Raw genomic sequence first — 19,630 nt, 5'->3', positions numbered from 1 at the left:
AAGGCTTATTAATTATGGTAGTTTTGATGTTGGGGGTTACCTTGTTGGTGGCTTTAGCCATGAGGCACTTGGCGGTGATGTTCTCATTGGGTGAGTCAAAGAGTGACACTCGTGGAGTTGTCGCAATGGCAACGGAGGCCATGGAAACTAACTCATCCTCATCATCATCCTCATCCTCATTGTAGTCTTCTTGTACCACCAATGCTTTGGGAGGAGTCTTCTTGGTGAAGTTTCTCTTGTTTGGGAAAGACTTGGCTTTGTCTTTTCGGATGATCTTGCCACCATTGTGTTCCCTCTTCTCATACGGGCACTCCGCAAAAAAATGGCTCACATTGCCACAATTATAGCAAGTCCTCACATGTTGCTTGCCCTTTGTGCCACTTGAGTTGTTCTTGTTGAAGTTGGGCCTTGAGTTTTTCTTGCTCCAAAATTGCCTTGAAGCAAGAGCCATGTGTTCATGATAGGCATACTTTGTATCTTCGGGGTTGCTCTCCTCCTCTTCTTCTTCGCCCTCTTCTTCCACACTAACCTTGGCCTTTAATGCAAGGTTGGGCTTCTTTGATTTTTGAGAATGTAGCGCCACATTGTCGACGGTCTTGTCCAAGATGCCCACGGCCACAAAATCATCCAACACTTCACTTGAGGACAAAGTATGAAAGTCCGGCCTTTGACGAATGACGGAGGACATGGCCTTGTGGTAAGGCATCATTGCATTGAGGAATTTGCGCTTGATCCAATTGTCATCCGTGTCCTTGCTCCCATGATCTCGGATAAATCTCACGAGGTTCTTCATCTTCTTTCATTGCAAACTCATCAGCTTCATCTTGCACTACTTCATAGTTGGAGCGTTGAATGCTTGTGCTTCCCCGATAGAGGAAGACAACACAAAGCCATGCATCTTTAGCCAAGGCGAAGGGCTGAAGATGAGGGAGATCTTCGGGTGGAATTGCATTTTGGATGATGAAGAGAGCATTCTCATTGAATTGATTATCCGTGGCTTATCTAGGGGTGAAGTTGCTTGGGTCATGCGGATAGAAACCTTCTTCAATGATTCTCCAAAGATTAGTATTCAGATGATTTAAATGACGCTTAAAGCGATAAACCCAAGAATCAAAGTCCTTATTTTTCACAATCTTAGGGGGAGGACCGGCATGATTCAAATGAGTAGAGGGAATCGGTCCACCATAAACAAATGGAGGTTCCACATGGGCAAATATGCCGGTGCCATTCTTACCACTAGAAGAAGGAGCTTTTTCACTAGTAGCATCCCCCTTGTCGGAGTTAGCATCTGTCACCTTGTTAGTGGGATCACCCACTTTGTAACATCCGGATAATCGTGCTACAGTAATCCAACGCTAATCATGCCACATCACCACTGTTACTGTTGATAATCTACCATTAGTCCAAAACCGAGTCAAATTCAAAAATTAAAATAAAGTTAAATTATAAAAGTTTTCAAAAGTTAAAACAAAAATGTTCGGGCAGTGCCATAATTTGCATATTTAATTATGGTGTAATAAACATATTTTTATAAAGTGCCTAAGTGCTTTAAACTAAATAAAACAGAAAAGAGAAATAAATAAAAGAAAAAGGGAAAAGACAAAAAAAGAGAAACCCCCTGCCCCCTCTGGGCTTCGGCCCGGCAGGCCGTAAGCCCCCCTCCTTGGGCCTCAGCCCAACAGGCCCAACCGGCCACCCCCTCCCCTTATCCACTCACTCCCTCCCAAAACCCTAACCACCCCGCACCCCCCACTCGCTCTCCCCCTCCTCCCCGATCCAGATCGGATCGAGGGGAACGAACCACCCCGCCTCCCTGACGACCGCGCCACCCCTTGCCGTTGGCCGCCGCCGCCCGGAGCCCGCGCCACCTCCGCCGACATCGTCCTCATCCTCTCCCTCGCCGAACCTCCCCGACCTTCGTCGAGCCCGCTGCCCCGAACCCTGCTCTGCGCCGTGAGCACCCCTCCTCTCTCTCCCTCGTTCCCTGCTCGCCACTCGGGGCCGCGCCCCGCGCTCTGCCCGCGCGTGCACGCGCCCGGACTACGACCTCGCCTCGCCGCGCTCCCCGCAACCGCGCACCGTCACGGCCCTGCCTCTGCGCCCGTCCCCGCGCCGTCCCGCAGCTCCGTCCGGCGCTCGCGCCGCTGCCCTGTCTGCCGCGGCCGCCCTTGCTCGCCCGCGTCCTCCCGTGCGGTCGCCCGCACCCGCCCTCGCACGCGCTCACTGCGGTCGGGCCGCGCCCTGGCCACGCGCCGCTCTGTCCAGCTGCACCCAATCGCGGCCGTCCCACCGGTCGCTCCCCTGCGCCAACGCCCCGCTGGCGATCGCGGCTCCCGTTGCCGCCCCTGGCTCCGCCGTCGGCCGCTCCTCGACAGGCCACGCTCGACCTCCCGGCCGCGCGCCCACGCGCTAGCGTCGCCGCTGCCACCTCAGGCGACCGGCCTCGCCGTGCCGATGGCCGCCCCCTGTTAACCCGGGCATATGCCCAATCGGGCTGGGTGCCCGCGCCCGTTAGCGCTAACCCAGCGCACGCAAGGCCCCTATGGGCCTATGACAGATAGGCCCCACCTCCAGAACGATTTTAAAAAAAGGGGAATTTAAAAAATAATAATATATAAAATAAAAATAAAAATAATTAATTAATTAATTAATTAAAGAAATAATTAACTTAATTAATTTTCATTAACTAAACTAAACAACTAATTAATCTAATTAAACATTAGTTATCTAATTAACCTGGTTAGTTAATTAGCTAATTAATTAGTATGACAGTGGGGCCCACCCCCCTAATTAGTACTAATTAGGGTAATTAAATTGTTTAATTGAAATGTGTCTCTGACCAGTGGGACCCACTGGTCAGGTTGACCAGTCAACCATTGTTGACTGTTGACGTCAGCATGACATCATGCTGATGTCATAAATCCAAATTCGAATTAGTTTAAATAATTAATTAAATTCCAGAAATTAATAAAATCTTTAGAAAATCATATCTATTAATCCGTAACTCGGATTAAATTATTTTCAACATGAAAGTTGCTCAGAACGACGAGACGAACCCGGATACGCAGCCCATTCGTCCGCCACGCATCCCTAACCTTTCAAACTCGCAACTTTCCCCCTCCGGCTTCTCTGCCCGAAAACGCGAAACACCGGGAATACTTTCCCGGATGAATCCTCCCTTCACCGGTATCACCTCATACCGCGTTAGGGCACGCCTAGCAACACGCCTTGCTTTGTCATGCATCGTTACACATCTATTTGCATTGTATTCATTGTTTCTTCCCCCTCTTCTCTCGCTAGACACGAAGACCGACGCCGCTGCTACCCAGTATGACTACGGTGTTGACGACCCCTCTCTCTTGCCATAGCAACCAGGCAAGCCCCCCCCTTGATCACCAGATATCGCCTGCTCTTCTTTATACTTCTTGCATTAGAGTAGTGTAGCATGTTACTGCTTCCCGTTAATCCTATTTTGATGCATAGCCTGTCATTGTTGCCACAACTGTTGATACCTTACCTGCAATCCTAATGCTTAGTATAGGATGCTAGTTTGCCATCAGTGGCCCTACATTCTTGTCCGTCTGCCATGCTATACTATCGGGCCGTGATCACTCGGGAGGTGGTCACGGGTATATACTTATATACATAATATATGATACTTGTGGTGACTAAAGACGGGTCGGCTCGTAGGAGTACCCGCGAGTGATTCACGGATTGGGTCTGAAAGGACGTTTGTCCCGACGGCCCTCTGAGTGGATCTTTGTGGCGGAGTGACAGGGCAGGTTGAGACCACCTAGGAGAGAGGTGGGCCTGGCCCTGGTCGGCGTTCGCGGTTGTTTCAAAATAACACGTTTAACGAGATCTTGGTATTTGATCTGAGTCTGGCTACTGGCCTATACGCACTAACCATCTACGCGGGGATAGTTATGGGCACTCGACGTCGTGGTATCAGCCGAAGCCTTCGTGACGTCAGCAAGTGAGCGGCGCGCGCCGGGTTGGACTGGAATGCCTACTCTTGTATAAGGGAGGCTAGGTCTGCTCACCGGCCGCGTACGCAACGTGCAGGTGTGCAATGGGCGATGGGCCCAGACCCCTGCGCCATAGGATTTAGACCAGCGTGCTGACCTCTCTGTTGTGCCTAGGTAGGGCTGCGACGTGTTGATCTTCCGAGGCCGGGCATGACCCAGGAAAGTGTGTCCGGCTAAATGGGATCGAGCGTGTTAGGTTATGTGGTGCACCCGTGCAGGGAAGTTAATCTATTCGAATAGCCGTGATTTTCGGTAACAGGACGACTTGGAGTTGTACCTTGACCTTATGACAACTAGAACCGGATACTCAATAAAACACACCCTTCCAAGTGCCAGATACAACCGGTGGCCGCTCTCTCACAGGGCGATGAGGGGAGGATCATCGGTTAGGTTATGCTACACGATGCTACTTGGTGAACTTACCATCTACTCTCTTCTCCTGCTGCAAGATGGAGGTTACCAGAAGCTAGTCTTCGATAGGACTAGCTATCCCCCTCTTATTCCGGCATTCTGCAGTTCAGTCCACATATGATACCCTTATTCCTTTTGATACCAATGCATACATATGTAGTGTAGCTCCTTGCTTGCGAGTACTTTGGATGAGTACTCACGGTTGCTTTGCTCCCCCTTTTTCCCCCTTCCTATACTCGATTGCTGCGACCAGGCGATGGAGCCCAGGAGCCAGACGCCACTGTCGATGACGACTACTACTACTCGGGAGGTGCCTACTACTACATGCAGCCCGCTGACGACGACCAGGAGTAGTTTAGGAGGATCCCAGGCAGGAGGCCTGCGCCTCTTTCGATCTGTATCCCAGTTTGTGCTAGCCTTCTTAAGGCAAACTAGTTTAACTTATGTCTGTACTCAAATATTGTTGCTTCCGCTGACTTGTCTATGATCGAGCTCTTGTATTCGAGCCCTCGAGGCCCCTGGCTTGTAATATGATGCTTGTATGACTTATTTTATTTGTAGAGTTGTGTTGTGATATCTTCCCGTGAGTCCCTGATCTTGATCGTACACGTTTGCGTGTATGATTAGTGTACGATTGAATCGGGGGCGTCACACACTTTCAATGTTGCGGTGGATAGTTTAAGCCCTTCAATGAATTTATTAAACATGCTTTCAACCTCGGTCGTCATGGAGGTTTTCAATGTCTCCAAGGCCACATTGAATTCCTCACGAGAGACCGAGGTTCCCCCATCGCCCGTAGATGAGACCGGATTCGCACCAGAGTTCTCCTCCACACCGTCTACGACATCAAGCATACTCTTCGGACGGCAAAATCCTTCAAAAGAGACGAGGCTCTGATACCAATTGAAAGGATCGATATAATTGACTAGAGGGGGGTGAATAGGCAACTAACAATTTTTTAGCTTTTCTTTACCAAATTAAACTTTGCATCAAAGTAGGTTGTCTAGATGTGCAACTAGGTGAGCAACCTATATGATGCAACAACAACAGGCACACAAGCAAGCAAGGGAAATAACACAAATAAGCTTGCACAAGTAAAGGTACGAGATAACCAAGAGTGGAGCCGGTGAAGACGAGGATGTGTTACCAAAGTTCCTTCCTTTTGAGGGGAAGTACGTCTCCGTTGGAGCGGTGTGGAGGCACAATGCTCCCCAAGAAGCCACTAGGGCCACCGTATTCTCCTCACGTCCTCACACAATGCGAGATGCCGTGATTCCACTATTGGTGCCCTTGGAGGCGGCGACCGGACCTTTACAAACAAGGTTGGGGCAATCTCGACAACTTAATTGGAGGCTCCCAACAACACCACAAAGCTTCACCAGAATGGAATATGGCTCCGTGGTGACCTTAACCGTCTAGGGTGCTCAAACACCCAAGAGTAACAAGATCCGCTAGGGACTAGTGGGGGAATCAAATTTCTCTTGGTGGAAGTGTAGATCGGGGCCTTCTCAACCAATCCCGAGCAAATCAACAAGTTTGATTGGCTAGGGAGAGAGATCGGGCGAAAATGGAGCTTGGAGCAATAATGGAGCTTTGGGGGGAAGAGGTAAGTCAACCTTGGAGAAGAAGACCCCCTTTTATAGAGGGGGGAACAATCCAACCGTTACCCCCCAAAACAGCCCCGCAGAGGGCGGTACTACCGCAGGAGGCAGCGGTACTACCGCTCCCCTTCGCGGTACTGCCGTGTAGTCTGGGAGGGCTGGCGTATGAGCAGGAGTCAGACCCAGTGCGGTACTGCCGCGGTGGTAGGGCGGTACTACCGCTCTCGAGTGGTACTACCGTTCTACTGCCGCTGCTTAGTGCCTCACAATCCAACACGAGAGGCGACCCCCTCGACTCAACGCGGTAGGAGCCCGGTACCGCGGCGGTACTACGGCTGAGGACCCACATGCGGTACTACCGCTGGGACTAAAACATACTCATTAAACAGGGAATGAGACCTCCATTGAAGCGGGAATGCTCAGAGGGTGTGAAAAGGAAGTGTACGTGTTGATTCCACCCTAGCCTTAGCAAAGCGGACCCCCTCTTGATAGTACGGTGACTCCTACGAAACAAGTCCTCCAAAACATAAACGAAAGAGCTACACTGTCTTGATTAAAACTCCGAGGGGAAAGAATCGTCTCGTGCCGAAGGATGAATCCCTGAAACGCTCAAAGCACACGATTAGTCCGCAAAAGCATTGTCATCAATCACCAAAACACCTTAGGGATAAATATGCCCTTACACCCTCCCCTAGTCCAATTCGGCCTCCTCATGGGAGGGGGCGCGCCACCTCCTAGGTTGCTGCCCTCTCTCTCCCCTCAGGCCCACTAAGGCCCAATACTTCCCCGGGGGTTTCCGGTAACCCCTCCGGCACTCCGGTTTTCTCTGAAACCATCCGGAACACTTCCGGTGTCTGAATATAGCCGTCCAATATATCAATCTTTACATCTCGACCATTTAGAGACTCCTCGTCATGTCCATGATCACATCCGGGACTCAGAACTACCTTCGGTACATCAAAACACATAAACTCATATTACCGATCGTCACTGAACTTTAATCGTGCGAACCCTACGGGTTCGAGAACTATGTAGACATGATCGACACTTGTCTCCGGTCAATAACCAATAGCGGTACCTGGATGCTCATATTGGCCCCTACATATTCTACGAAGATCTTTATCGGTCAAACCGCATAACAACATACGTTGTTCCCTTTGTCATCGGTATGTTACTTGCCCGAGATTTGATCGTCGTTATCCTTATACCTAGTTCAATATCATTACCGGCAAGTCTCTTTACTCGTTCCGTAATGCGTCATCCCGCAACTAACTCATTAGTCACAATGCTTGCAAGGCTTATAGTGATGTGCATTACCGAGAGGGCCCAGAGATACCTCTCCGACAATCGGAGTGACAAATCCTAATCTCGATCAATGCCAACTCAACAAGTACCATCGGAGACACCTGTAGAGAACCTTTATAATCACCCAGTTACGTTGTGACGTTTGGTAGCACACAAAGTGTTCCTCCGGTACTCGGGAGTTGCATAATCTCATAGTCATAGGAACATGTATAAGTCATGAAGAAAGCAATAGCAACAAACTAAACAATCATCGTGCTAAGCTAACGGATGGGTCAAGTCAATCACATCATTCTCTAATGATGTGATCCCATTAATCAAATGACAACTCATGTCTATGGTTAGGAAACATAACCATCATTGATTCAACGAGCTAATCAAGTAGAGGCAAACTAGTGACACTCTGTTTGTCTATGTATTCACACATGTACTAAGTTTCCGGTTAATACAATTCTAGTATGAATAATAAACATTTATCATGATATAAGAAAATATAAATAACAACTTTATTATTGCCTCTAGGGCATATTTCCTTCATAACATTCTTGCAGGTCATCTTTAGAGCTACGCATGGATCCGTACGTGGTCCTTACTCACTCCTATGGACTAGAGGGAGCCTTTGGTTACTGGGTGCAACCAGTGAGAGATGGTAGAACAGGTTATATTCAACCGGTTTGGATGGCGGTCTCATAATAGGATAGGTGTCTAGTGTTCTAGTCTTATTATCCTGCCGGTTGTGGCAATGAGTTTTCTTTTTTCTTTTTGCTCCGTTTGCAAGCCATAATGGAGGTAAGATTTTGTTTTTATTCGAACCTTTTATTAATAATATGACCGCATGTATTTTTCAGATGCAGAGGCCGGGGGGTGAGCCTCCTTTTCCAAAAAAAAATGTAGACAGTAGAGTAAAGTGTATGTAGCAATATCTAAATTTTGACTATTTGTGACTTGTACACAAACAAATGTAAAATAAGTTTTTTTTCCATATGTCCTAGATGGTCATTTAGGAAAAATGTGTGTATACCTTCATCCACATGGTTCATTTTGGAGTTTGGCATCTTGCTACCCTGGTTACCTTCATCTTAGGGGATTTGTTTGATTATTAATGGCTTGGATATTCTGTCTGTTACCATCACAAACGATCTATTTTGTTGCTTGCCTATGAAGTGCTGATGGTCATTGTCCAATGACAATGCACACAGTTGTATTCGAACAACTGTGTGCTATGTTCTTTCCTCTCCCTGCCAATGGTGTAGTCTTCCATATAAATGAATGTCGCTCCCACTCCTGTAAATGGCGCATATGCTTTCCCACGAAGAAGAGCTCCCATTAATGGTTGCCGCCACATGCCACACCGACCTCTCCCTCGGGCGCGCCTACTATGTCCCCTTTACTAGCCGGAGAGTGCCCTTTCATGGGTATATAAACCGGCCCACCATCGCTCGATCGAGGTTGCAACTCAACAACCATATGGATCATTAGTTCCTTGGCACCACTCACCCTTCATCTGCCATGTTGTGGCGGCCGATCCCTCCTCACATACCTTTCCCCGACAAGACGAAAGGTGACCGTGCCAAGAGAAATTTCTGGGAGGGGTGTGACACTACTCCAAGTGGGTCTAGGAGGACACACTCTATAAGGCTGATCAGCTGTTGGCTCGGAGCGCCTCCCGCCACTGACCGCTGCCTTGCTCGTATGACTACGGCCACCTCGCAAAAAAGGACGCCACACAAAGACGCATAGCTGCATAACTATGGAGCGCTACAAAGCTATGGACTTATCCCACATCAAGGATGCATAGCCATTCGTCAAGGGTGTGACCGTGGAAGTGGAAGCAACTGAAGCATCCCCGGCCTGCGAGGTCACTTTAAAACTGTGGAAGAGGCCGGACTAGATAGATTTGTTGTATTTCAGTTTCACTTGTTCAAATCATATTACTAATCATAACTGAATTGCTTTCTTTGACAATAAATAGTTCTTATTAGCCTACCTATATGTATGGGGACAAAATTTGAAAGCACACCAAACACTTGAGAACACCTGAAACTAGATTGATTATACATAAGGGGACAAAATTTGTCGATTAGATAGACATTGTACAGATAGTTCTCGCTTATGGATGACACATTGCATTGAAATAACTAGATGTGCATGCATGCATATAACTTGTTGCGCATGAGGTGCCCGCGCAAGAGGTGACATCGTGTGTCTTAGCCTCCCATTACGCATAGCTGGGGGCGAACTCACGGGGTCGTGTATCATGTTGATAGCATGCTCCAGCGCTGGACCCCACGTTCTCTGTCAACACATGCGCAGGGAGGGCATCTCAGGCTTGCCTAAGGCCCTGTACAATGCAAGGTGTTTGGGGTAGGTGCTTAGAGAAATAAACCAGTTTTTCTCTAAGCATCGGTGCTTATTTGTAGAGGATAGACACTTAATTAAGCGACTGTCCTATAGAAATAAGCACCGATACTTAAGAAAAACTCGATTTATTTTACTAAGCATCTCCGTAAGCACCTCCCATTGTAAAAGGCCTAATAACAATCAAGCCATGGGGCTGTGGCGGTCCTGGCATGGCAGTGGCGTGTCCTCGAGCCGCTTCGAACACTGTCAGCGCATGGACTCCTTAAGCACCAGTTGGAGGAGGGGATTGTTGTCGGGCATCTCGTCAGCTATCGAAGTCGAGTGGGTTGGGCATGTATCACTATACCATGGATCAGCCACCTGTCACGACTGGGCATGTATCACTATACCGTGGGCTGCCACATGGGCCAAGGTGGGATGATGGGCTGGCCTATGGCCCTACATAAGACCATCTCTCGCAGATCCCGTAAACCGGGCCGTCTGGCAAAATAACCACCAGTTATGGGACGGAGCCATTTTTCGGCAGGAATAGATATGTATATTCATCCATCATGGATTATTTTTGCTGGATCCTGCAAAACCCGTCCAGTTTCCGCAATATCTACGGGAATCCTTCGTTTTTTGCCGGATCCCCTTTCCCGTGGCGCGAAACAACTTTGGGCTCCTTCCGCTCCCGCATCCCGTGTCGCCGCCACCTCAAATTTCGCCCCCGACCTCGCGGCACCGAAAACTGTCTGAATGGAGTACCCGCAACCGTCGGGTGCCTAACAGCATGTGCCACCGCTACCTCCAATGCCATAGCTCCGTTCGTCCGCCCGCGCCTCCCGCGCCCGTTCATGTCGGCACCATCCCAACTCCTTCTACCGCCTTGAAGAGGAAGCGGAAGGGGGACCACCTTGACCAAGGGGTCGCAGCCGCGTGGCATCTCCCTCTTTCGGCCCTGCTCCAGTTCCTCCGGTCAAGGCCGCGGGCTCTGGTTCCTCATTTGAGCATCTTTTGTTTTGTTAGATCACACATTTATGAGGCTAAACTTGATACCTTGTGTATTGCGCATGATTTTAGATGTGATGAACTAATGATGTATATATATGATATGAACTAGTGATAATGAACTTGTCAATATTTGTCCTATGATTTTATTTGCAGTACCGCAAGCCATCCGGTGCGAAACATATCCCGTAATGATGTCCCACAAAAAATTAGCAGGACGGGTTTATGGGATCTGTTCCACCGCAGGGCTCACAGTACTGCAAAAAAAGTTTTACAGGAGCCCGTAAACGGATTTTGCGGGATGAGCGTATATCGAATCTGCTAGAGATGCTCTAAGGAAGAGCGAGTGGAAGGAGGCATCGAAGATGAACTGAACTATAGCATTGCTACTTTCCTCTCCCCCAGTGCTCTTCCTCCTTGATTTCTCTTCTGATTTGTATCCCATTGTAGCCAAATTATGACCTGAATCCTGTTACGCCGGCGGCAAAGATCGTAACACCATCACACACGTTTTTTATCCGGCATAGTGTTTTTTTACATTTACTGAAAAAGGCTTTTGCCCCGCTTTATAAATAAAGCAAACCGCCAAGACCACATACAAGGACTAGTTCAAACACACACACCCAAGAAGCACAACAGAAAAGTCCAGAGGTACTGCTGAGGGAACAGCTCAACAAGCCCAAAACACACACGACATAAAAGATAGGCTCAGCCGGGGCTAAGGTTGGAGAGCATACAGACGGCTAATCAAGCTTAGGCGGAGGCGGCGGTGGTGGCGGCGACAGGCGGACGGCCATCGAGCGAAGGTCGGCGATGAAGGTGGAGATGGCGTCCCGGTCCCGCGGGCGGCTAAGCGGCCGCCAGAGCTGCAAGTAACCAGACAGTTTGAAGAGAGCGTCAGTAGAGCGTCGAAGAGGGGAGCGCTGAATCACAAGCTTATTGCGAATAGTCCAGAGCGTCCACGCGAGGGCCCCAATCTCAAGCCACCTAATGTGGCGAGAGGACGGCGGCGAGGCCTGAAGCTCGGCGAAGAGGTCGGGGAAGTTGGAGTGGCACCAAGTCCCACCAACCACCTCTCTAAAGCAGCTCCAAACAAACTGAGCAGACACGCAGGAGAAGAAGATGTGGTTCGAGTCTTCGGGGGTATCGCAAAGGGGGCAGAGGCCAGAGCCCGGGCCATTGAGCTTGCGGACCTCAACTCCAGACGGCAGCCGGCCACGGATCAATTGCCACATGAAAATGCGGATTTTGAGGGGCAGGCGAATGGACCATACCGCCTGGAGGGGGCGGGGCGGAGGATGGGGCGATAGCCGTGTAAAGGGACTTGGTGGAGAATTGCCCCGAGATCTCAAGGCGTCATCGAACCTCATACGGGCCCGCATCAACCGATGGTTCATGGAGAGCAATACAATCAAGAAGCTCATGCTAGGCGGCCACTTCCGGAGGCCCAAATGGCCTCTGGAACACGAGGCGCCCTAAGTCAATAAGGGCCTGTTGAACTGAGATTGTAGGGATGACGGCGCTGGAGAAGAGGTCAGGGAAGCGGGCTGTGAAAGGAGCGTCACCCGCCAATCGGTCAAACCAGAACAAGGTCGTTGCGCCCGAGCCGACCGAGATGGAGGTCCCAATGCGGAGGACGGGGAGCAATTGGATGACCGATTGCCAGAACTGGGATCCACCCGAACGTTGGCAGAAGGACAGAGGCTGGCCACGTAGGTATTTATTCCGGATGATGTCTAACCACAGACCTCCATGCCCTTGTGAGATGTGCTAGAGCCAACGGGAGAGGAGAGCAATGTTCATGCGCTTCGAGCACATGATGCCAAGGCCTTCTTGCTCCAGGGGTTTGCAGATGTCGGGCCAACTAACCATATGATACTTCTGTTTGTTATTGTCCCCAGCCCAATAGAAGCGCGACTGGATTTTGGCGATCTCATGATGGAGGGTCTCGTGGAGGCTGTAGAAGCTCATAAGGAATAGGAGGATACTAGAGAGCGAGGAGTTGATGAGAATCATCCGTGCCGCCTTCGAGAGCCACCGACCTTGCCAAGGCTCAATGCGCGTTTGCAACTTGGTCACCGCAGGCCGAAGGTCCACCACAGTAAGCCAAGAGTCACTAATGGGCGTTCCTAGGTAGGTCGTTGGGAAGGAGCCCATGCGGCAATTGAGGCGGTTGGCAATGTCAAGGGCCTCAGCCGGAGAATAGCCCATCGCCATCACATCGCTCTTGTCGAAGTTGATCTTCAGACCAGACATTTGTTGGAAGCAGAGGAGGAGGAATTTAAGGCTAGCGATGTCCGTATCCGAGCCTTCGACCATGATGATGGTGTCGTTAGCGTACTGAAGCAGGGAGATGCCAACACCCCCAGCCAAGTGGGGGGGGGGGGTGATACCTCTAATATGGCCCGCGGCCTTAGCCTTATCTAGGATGGCCGCAATAGCATCGACCACCATATTAAACAGGAATGGGGAGAATGGGTCACCCTGCCTCACCCCATAGAGAGTGGGGAAGTAGGGACCGATCTCCCCATTGATGTTGACGGCGGTGTGCCCACACGAGACCATTTGCATAACCCGCGTCACCCAACGGTCATCGAAGCCTTTCCACAGGAGAACTTCCCGAAGGAAGGGCCGGCTAACAGTGTCATAGGCCTTATGGAAATCAATCTTCAGGAAGACCGCCTTGAGGTGTTTGAAGCGGACCTCATGGAGGACTTCGTGAAGGACCAGCACCCCATCCAGAATATAACGGCCTTGGATGAAAGCCGATTGGTTGGGGTGAGTGATCTGGTCCGCGAGCAGGGTCACCCTATTGGCGTACCCTTTTTCCATAATCCGGAAGATGACGTTGATCACCGTGATTGGGCGGAACTGGCGGATGTCAGAAGCGCCAGGAACCTTGGGGATGAGCGAGATCGTCCCGTAATTAAGGCGCCCGAGATCGATGGACCCAACATAGAACTCGTCGAAGATGGCCATGACCTCCGGCTTGATCACATTCCAGAAGCTTTGGAAGAACTTCACTGGAAGGCCATCCGGGCCAAGAGCCGAGGCAGGATCCATGGATTTGATGGCGGCCCAAACCTCAGCCTCTGAGAAGGGGGCCATCAGAGCCGCGTTCTCAAGTTCGGAAACAAGTTGGCGACCGGACCAGCAGTCATGTGCCAAAGATAAGCCACTCCGAGGAGCGGCTGTGAATAGGGCCCAATAGAAGTCGTCAACGTGGGACCTAATGTCCCGGGGGGACGGCAGAAGGGTCGGGCCATCCCAAAGGAGAGGGATGGTGTTACGCCTACGACGACCATTAGCAATGGCCTGGAAATAAGCCGTATTCACGTCGCCCTTCAAGACCCATTTCTGGGCACCACGCAAATGCCAGTAGGCCTCTTCATCAGTGTAGATGACAGAGAGCTGATCTTCCAAGTCATAGCGGGAAAGCCACTCCTCGGGAGAGAGACCGGTAGCATCAACGCGCAGGTCCAGGGCTTGGATCGCAGACAGCAGAGCCTTCTTACGCTCGCGGAGGACGCGCCCCAGGTTGGCGCTAAAGGAAATATGCCCTAGAGGCAATAATAAAGTTATTATTTATTTCCTTATTTCATGATAAATGTTTATTATTCATGCTAGAATTGTATTAACCGGAAACATAATACATGTGTGAATATATAAACAAACAGAGTGTCACTAGTATGCCTCTACTTGACTAGCTCGTTAATCAAAGATGGTTATGTTTCCTAACCATGAACAAAGAGTTGTTATTTGATTAACGAGGTCACATCATTAGTTGAATGATCTGATTGACATGACCCATTCCATTAGCTTAGCACCCGATCGTTTAGTATGTTGCTATTGCTTTCTTCATGACTTATACATGTTCCTATGACTATGAGATTATGCAACTCCCGTTTGCCAGAGGAACACTTTGTGTGCTACCAAATGTCACAACGTAACTGGGTGATTATAAAGGAGCTCTACAAGTGTCTCCAAAGGTACATGTTGGGTTGGCGTATTTCGAGATTAGGATTTGTCACTCCGATTGTCGGAGAGGTATCTCTGGGCCCTCTCGGTAATGCACATCACTTAAGCCTTGCAAGCATTGCAACTAATGAGTTAGTTGCGGGATGATGTATTACAGAACGAGTAAAGAGACTTGCCGGTAACGAGATTGAACTAGGTATGGGATACCGACGATCGAATCTCGGGCAAGTAACATACCGATGACAAAGGGAACAACGTATGTTGTTATGCGGTCTGACCGATAAAAGATCTTCGTAGAATATGTAGGAGCCAATATGAGCATCCAGGTTCCGCTATTGGTTATTGACCGGTGACGTGTCTCGGTCATGTCTACATTGTTCTCGAACCCGTAGGGTCCGCACGCTTAAGGTTACGATGACAGTTATATTATGAGTTTATACATTTTGATGTACCGAAGGTTGTTCGGAGTCCCATATGTGATCACGGACATGACGAGGAGTCTCGAAATGGTCGAGACATAAAGATTGATATATTGGAAGCCTATGTTTGGATATCGGAAGTGTTCCGAGTGAAATCGGGATTTTACCGGAGTACCGGGAGGTTACCGGAACCCCCCGGGAGCTATATGGGCCTAAGTGGGCCTTAGTGGAAAAGAGAAGGGGCAGCCCAAGATGGGCCACGCACCCCTCCCCTCCCTTGGTCTGAATAGGACAAGGAGAGGGGGCCGGCCCCCCTCTCTCTTTTCCCCCCTCCGCGAATCCTATTCCAACTAGGATTGGGGGGGGGGGAATCCTACTCCCAGAGGGAGTAGGACTCCTCCTGGCGCGCCTCTCCTAGGCCGGCCGCACCCCCCCCCCTTGAGCCTTTATATACGGAGGCAGGGGCACCCCAGAGAAACACAAGTTGATCCACGTGATCATATTCTTAGCCGTGTGCGGTGCCCCCTTCCACCATAGTCCTTGATAATATTGTAGCGGTGCTTAGGCGAAGCCCTACTGCAGTAGTACATCAAGATCGTCACCACGCCGTCGTGCTGACGGAACTCTTCCCCGACACTTTGCTGGATCGGAGTCCGGGGATCGTCATCGAGCTGAACTTGTGCTAGAACTCGGAGGTGCCGTAGTTTCGGTGCTTGATCGGTCGGGCCGTAAAGACGTACGACTACATCAACCAAACGCTTCCGTTGTCGATCTACAAGGGTACGTAGATCATACTCTCCCCTCTCGTTGCTATGCATCACCATGATCTTGCGTGAGCGTAGGAAAATTTTGAAATTACTACGAAACCCAACAGTGGCATCCGAGCCTAGGTTTTATGGTTTGATGTTATATGCACGAGTAGAACACAAGTGAGTTGTGGGCGATATAAGTCATACTGCCTACCAGCATGTCATACTTTGGTTCGGCGGTATTGTTGGATGAAGCGGCCCGGACCGACATTACGCGTACGCTTACGCGAGACCGGTTCTCCCGACGTGCTTTGCACATAGGTGGCTTGCGGGTGACTGTTTCTCCAACTTTAGTTGAACCGAGTGTGGCTACGCCCGGTCCTTGCGAAGGTTAAAACGGCATCAACTTGACAAACTATCGTTGTGGTTTTGATGCGTAGGTAAGATTGGTTCTTGCTTAAGCCCGTAGCAGCCACGTAAAACTTGCAACAACAAAGTAGAGGATGTCTAACTTGTTTTTGCAGGGCATGTTGTGATGTGATATGGTCAAGACATGATGCTAAATTTTATATGAGATGATCATGTTTTGTAACCGAGTTATCGGCAACTGGCAGGAGCCATATGGTTGTCGCTTTATTGTATGCAATGCAATCGCGCTGTAATGCTTTACTTTATCACTAAGCGGTAGCGATAGTCGTGGAAGCATAAGATTGGCGAGACGACAACGATGCTACGATGGAGATTAAGGTATCGCGCCGGTGACGATGGTGATCATGACGGTGCTTCGGAGATGGAGATCACAGGCACAAGATGATGATGGCCATATCATATCACTTATATTGATTGCATGTGATGTTTATCTTTTATGCATCTTATCTTGCTTTGATTGACGGTAGCATTATAAGATGATCTCTCACTAAAATTATCAAGAAGTGTTCTCCCTGAGTATGCACCGTTGCGAAAGTTCTTCGTGCTGAGACACCACGTGATGATCGGGTGTGATAGGCTCTACGTTCAAATACAACGGGTGCAAAACAGTTGCACACGCGGAATACTCAGGTTATACTTGACGAGCCAAGCATATGCAGATATGGCTTCGAAACACAGAGACCGAAAGGTCGAGCGTGAATCATATAGTAGATATGATCAACATAGCGATGTTCACCAATGAAACTACTCCATCTCACGTGATGATCGGACATGGTTTAGTTGATTTGGATCACGTGATCACTTAGAGGATTAGAGGGATGTCTATCTAAGTGGGAGTTCTTAAGTAATATGATTAAATTGAACTTAAATTTATCATGAACTTAGTCCTGGTAGTATTTTGCAAATTATGTTGTAGATCAATAGCTCGCGTTGTTGCTTCCCTGTGTTTATTTTGATATGTTCCTAGAGAAAATTGTGTTGAAAGATGTTAGTAGCAATGATGCGGATTGGATCCGTGATCTGAGGTTTATCCTCATTGCTGCACAGAAGAATTATGTCCTTGATGCACCGCTAGGTGACAGATCTATTGCAGGAGCAGATGCAGACGTTATGAACGTTTGGCTAGCTCAATATGATGACTACTTGATAGTTTAGTGCACCATGCTTAATGGCTTAGAATCGGGACTTCAAAGACGTTTTGAACGTCATGGACCATATGAGATGTTCCAGGAGTTGAAGTTAATATTTCAAGCAAATACCCGAGTTGAGAGATATGAAGTCTCCAACAAGTTCTATAGCTAAAAGATGGAGGAGAATCGCTCAACTAGTGAGCATGTTCTCAGATTGTCTGGGTACTACAATCGCTTGAATCAAGTGGGAGTTAATCTTCCAGATAAGATAGTGATTGACAGAATTCTCTAGTCACCATCACCAAGTTAGTAGAACTTCGTGATGAACTATAATATGTAAGGGATAACGGAAACAACTCCCAAGCTCTTCGTGATGCTGAAATCAACGAAGGTAGAAATCAAGAAAAACATCAAGTGTTGATGGTTGACAAGACCACTAGTTTCAAGAAAAGGGCAAAGGGAAGAAGGGGAACTTCAAGAAGAACGGCAAGCAAGTTGCTGCTCAAGTGAAGAAGCCCAAGTCTGATCCTAAGCCTGAGACTAAGTGCTTCTACTGCAAAGGGACTGGTCACTAGAAGCAGAACTACCCCAAGTGATTGGCGGATAAAAAGGATGGCAAAGTGAACATACGTATATTTGATATACATGTTATTGATGTGTACTTTACTAGTGTTTATAGCAACCCCTCAGTATTTGATACTAGTTCAGTTGCTAAGATTAGTAACTCGAAATGGGAGTTGCAGAATAAACAGAGACTAGTTAAGGGTGAAGTAACGATGTGTGTTGGAAGTGGTTCCAAAATTGATATGATCATCATCGCACACTCCCTATACTTTCGGGATTAGTGTTGAACCTAAATAAGTGTTATTTGGTGTTTGCGTTGAGCATGAATATGATTTGATCATGTTTATTGTAATACGGTTATTCATTTAAGTAAGAGAATAAATTGTTGTTCTGTTTACATTAATAAAACCTTATATGGTTACACACCCAATGAAAATAGTTCGTTGGATCTCGATCGTAGTGATACACATAAACATAATATTGAAACCAAAAGATGCAAAGTTAATAATGATAGTGCAAACTTATTTGTGGCACTGCCGTTTAGGTCATATTGGTGTAAAGCGCATGAAGAAACTCCATGCTGATGGGCTTTTGGAATCACTTGATTATGAATCAGTTGATGCTTGCGAACCATGCCTCATGGGTAAGATGACTAAGACTCTGTTCTTCGGAACAATGGAGCGAGCAACAGATTTGTTGGAAATCATACATACTGATGTATGTGGTCCGACGAATATTGAGGCTCGTGACAGGTATCATTATTTTCTGATCTTCACAGATGATTTGAGCAGATATGAGTATATATACTTGATGAAACATAAGTCTGAAACATTTGAAAAGTTCCAAGAATTTCAGAGTGAAGTGAAAAATCATCGTAACAAGAAAATAAAGTTTCTACGATCTGATCGTAAAGAAGAGTATTTGAGTTATGAGTTTGGCCTTCAGTTAAAAACAATGTGAAATAGTTTCACTACTCACGCCACCTGGAACACCACAATGTAATGGTGTGTCCGAACGTCATAACCGTACTTTATTAGATATGGTGCAACCTATGATGTTTCTTACCGATTTACCACTATCGTTTTGGGGTTATGCATTAAAGACAGCTGCATTCACGTTTAAAAGGGCACCATCTAAGTCCGTTGAAATGACACAATCTGAACTGTGGTTTGGCAAGAAACCAAAGTTGTCGTTTCTTAAGGTTTGGGATTGTGATGCTTACATGAAAAGGTTTCATCCTAATAAGCTCAAAACCAAATCGGAGAAATATGTCTTCATAGGATACCCAAAGGAAACTGTTGGGTACACCTTCTATCACAGATCCAAAGGCAAGACATTCGTTGCTAAGAATGGATCCTTTACAGAGAAGGAGTTTCTCTCGAAAGAAGTGAGTGGGAGGAAAGTAGAAAACTTGATAAGGTAATTGTACCTTCTCCCTTATTGGAAGTAGTTCATCACAAAAATCTGTTCTTGTGACTACTACACCAATTAGTGAGGAAGCTAATGATGATGATCATGTAACTTCAGATCAAGTTACTACCGAATCTCGTAGGTAAACCAGAGTGAGAGCCGCACCAGAGTGGTACGGTAATCCTGTTCTGGAGGTCATGTTACTTGACCATGACGAACCTACGAACTATGAGGAAGCGATGATGAGCCCAGATTCCG

This window comes from Triticum urartu, chromosome 2A, assembly GCF_056163025.1.
Source record: "Triticum urartu cultivar PI428250 chromosome 2A, HENAU_Tu73, whole genome shotgun sequence".
NCBI lineage: Eukaryota > Viridiplantae > Streptophyta > Magnoliopsida > Poales > Poaceae > Triticum > Triticum urartu.
Note: the sequence above shows the minus strand (reverse complement) of the source record.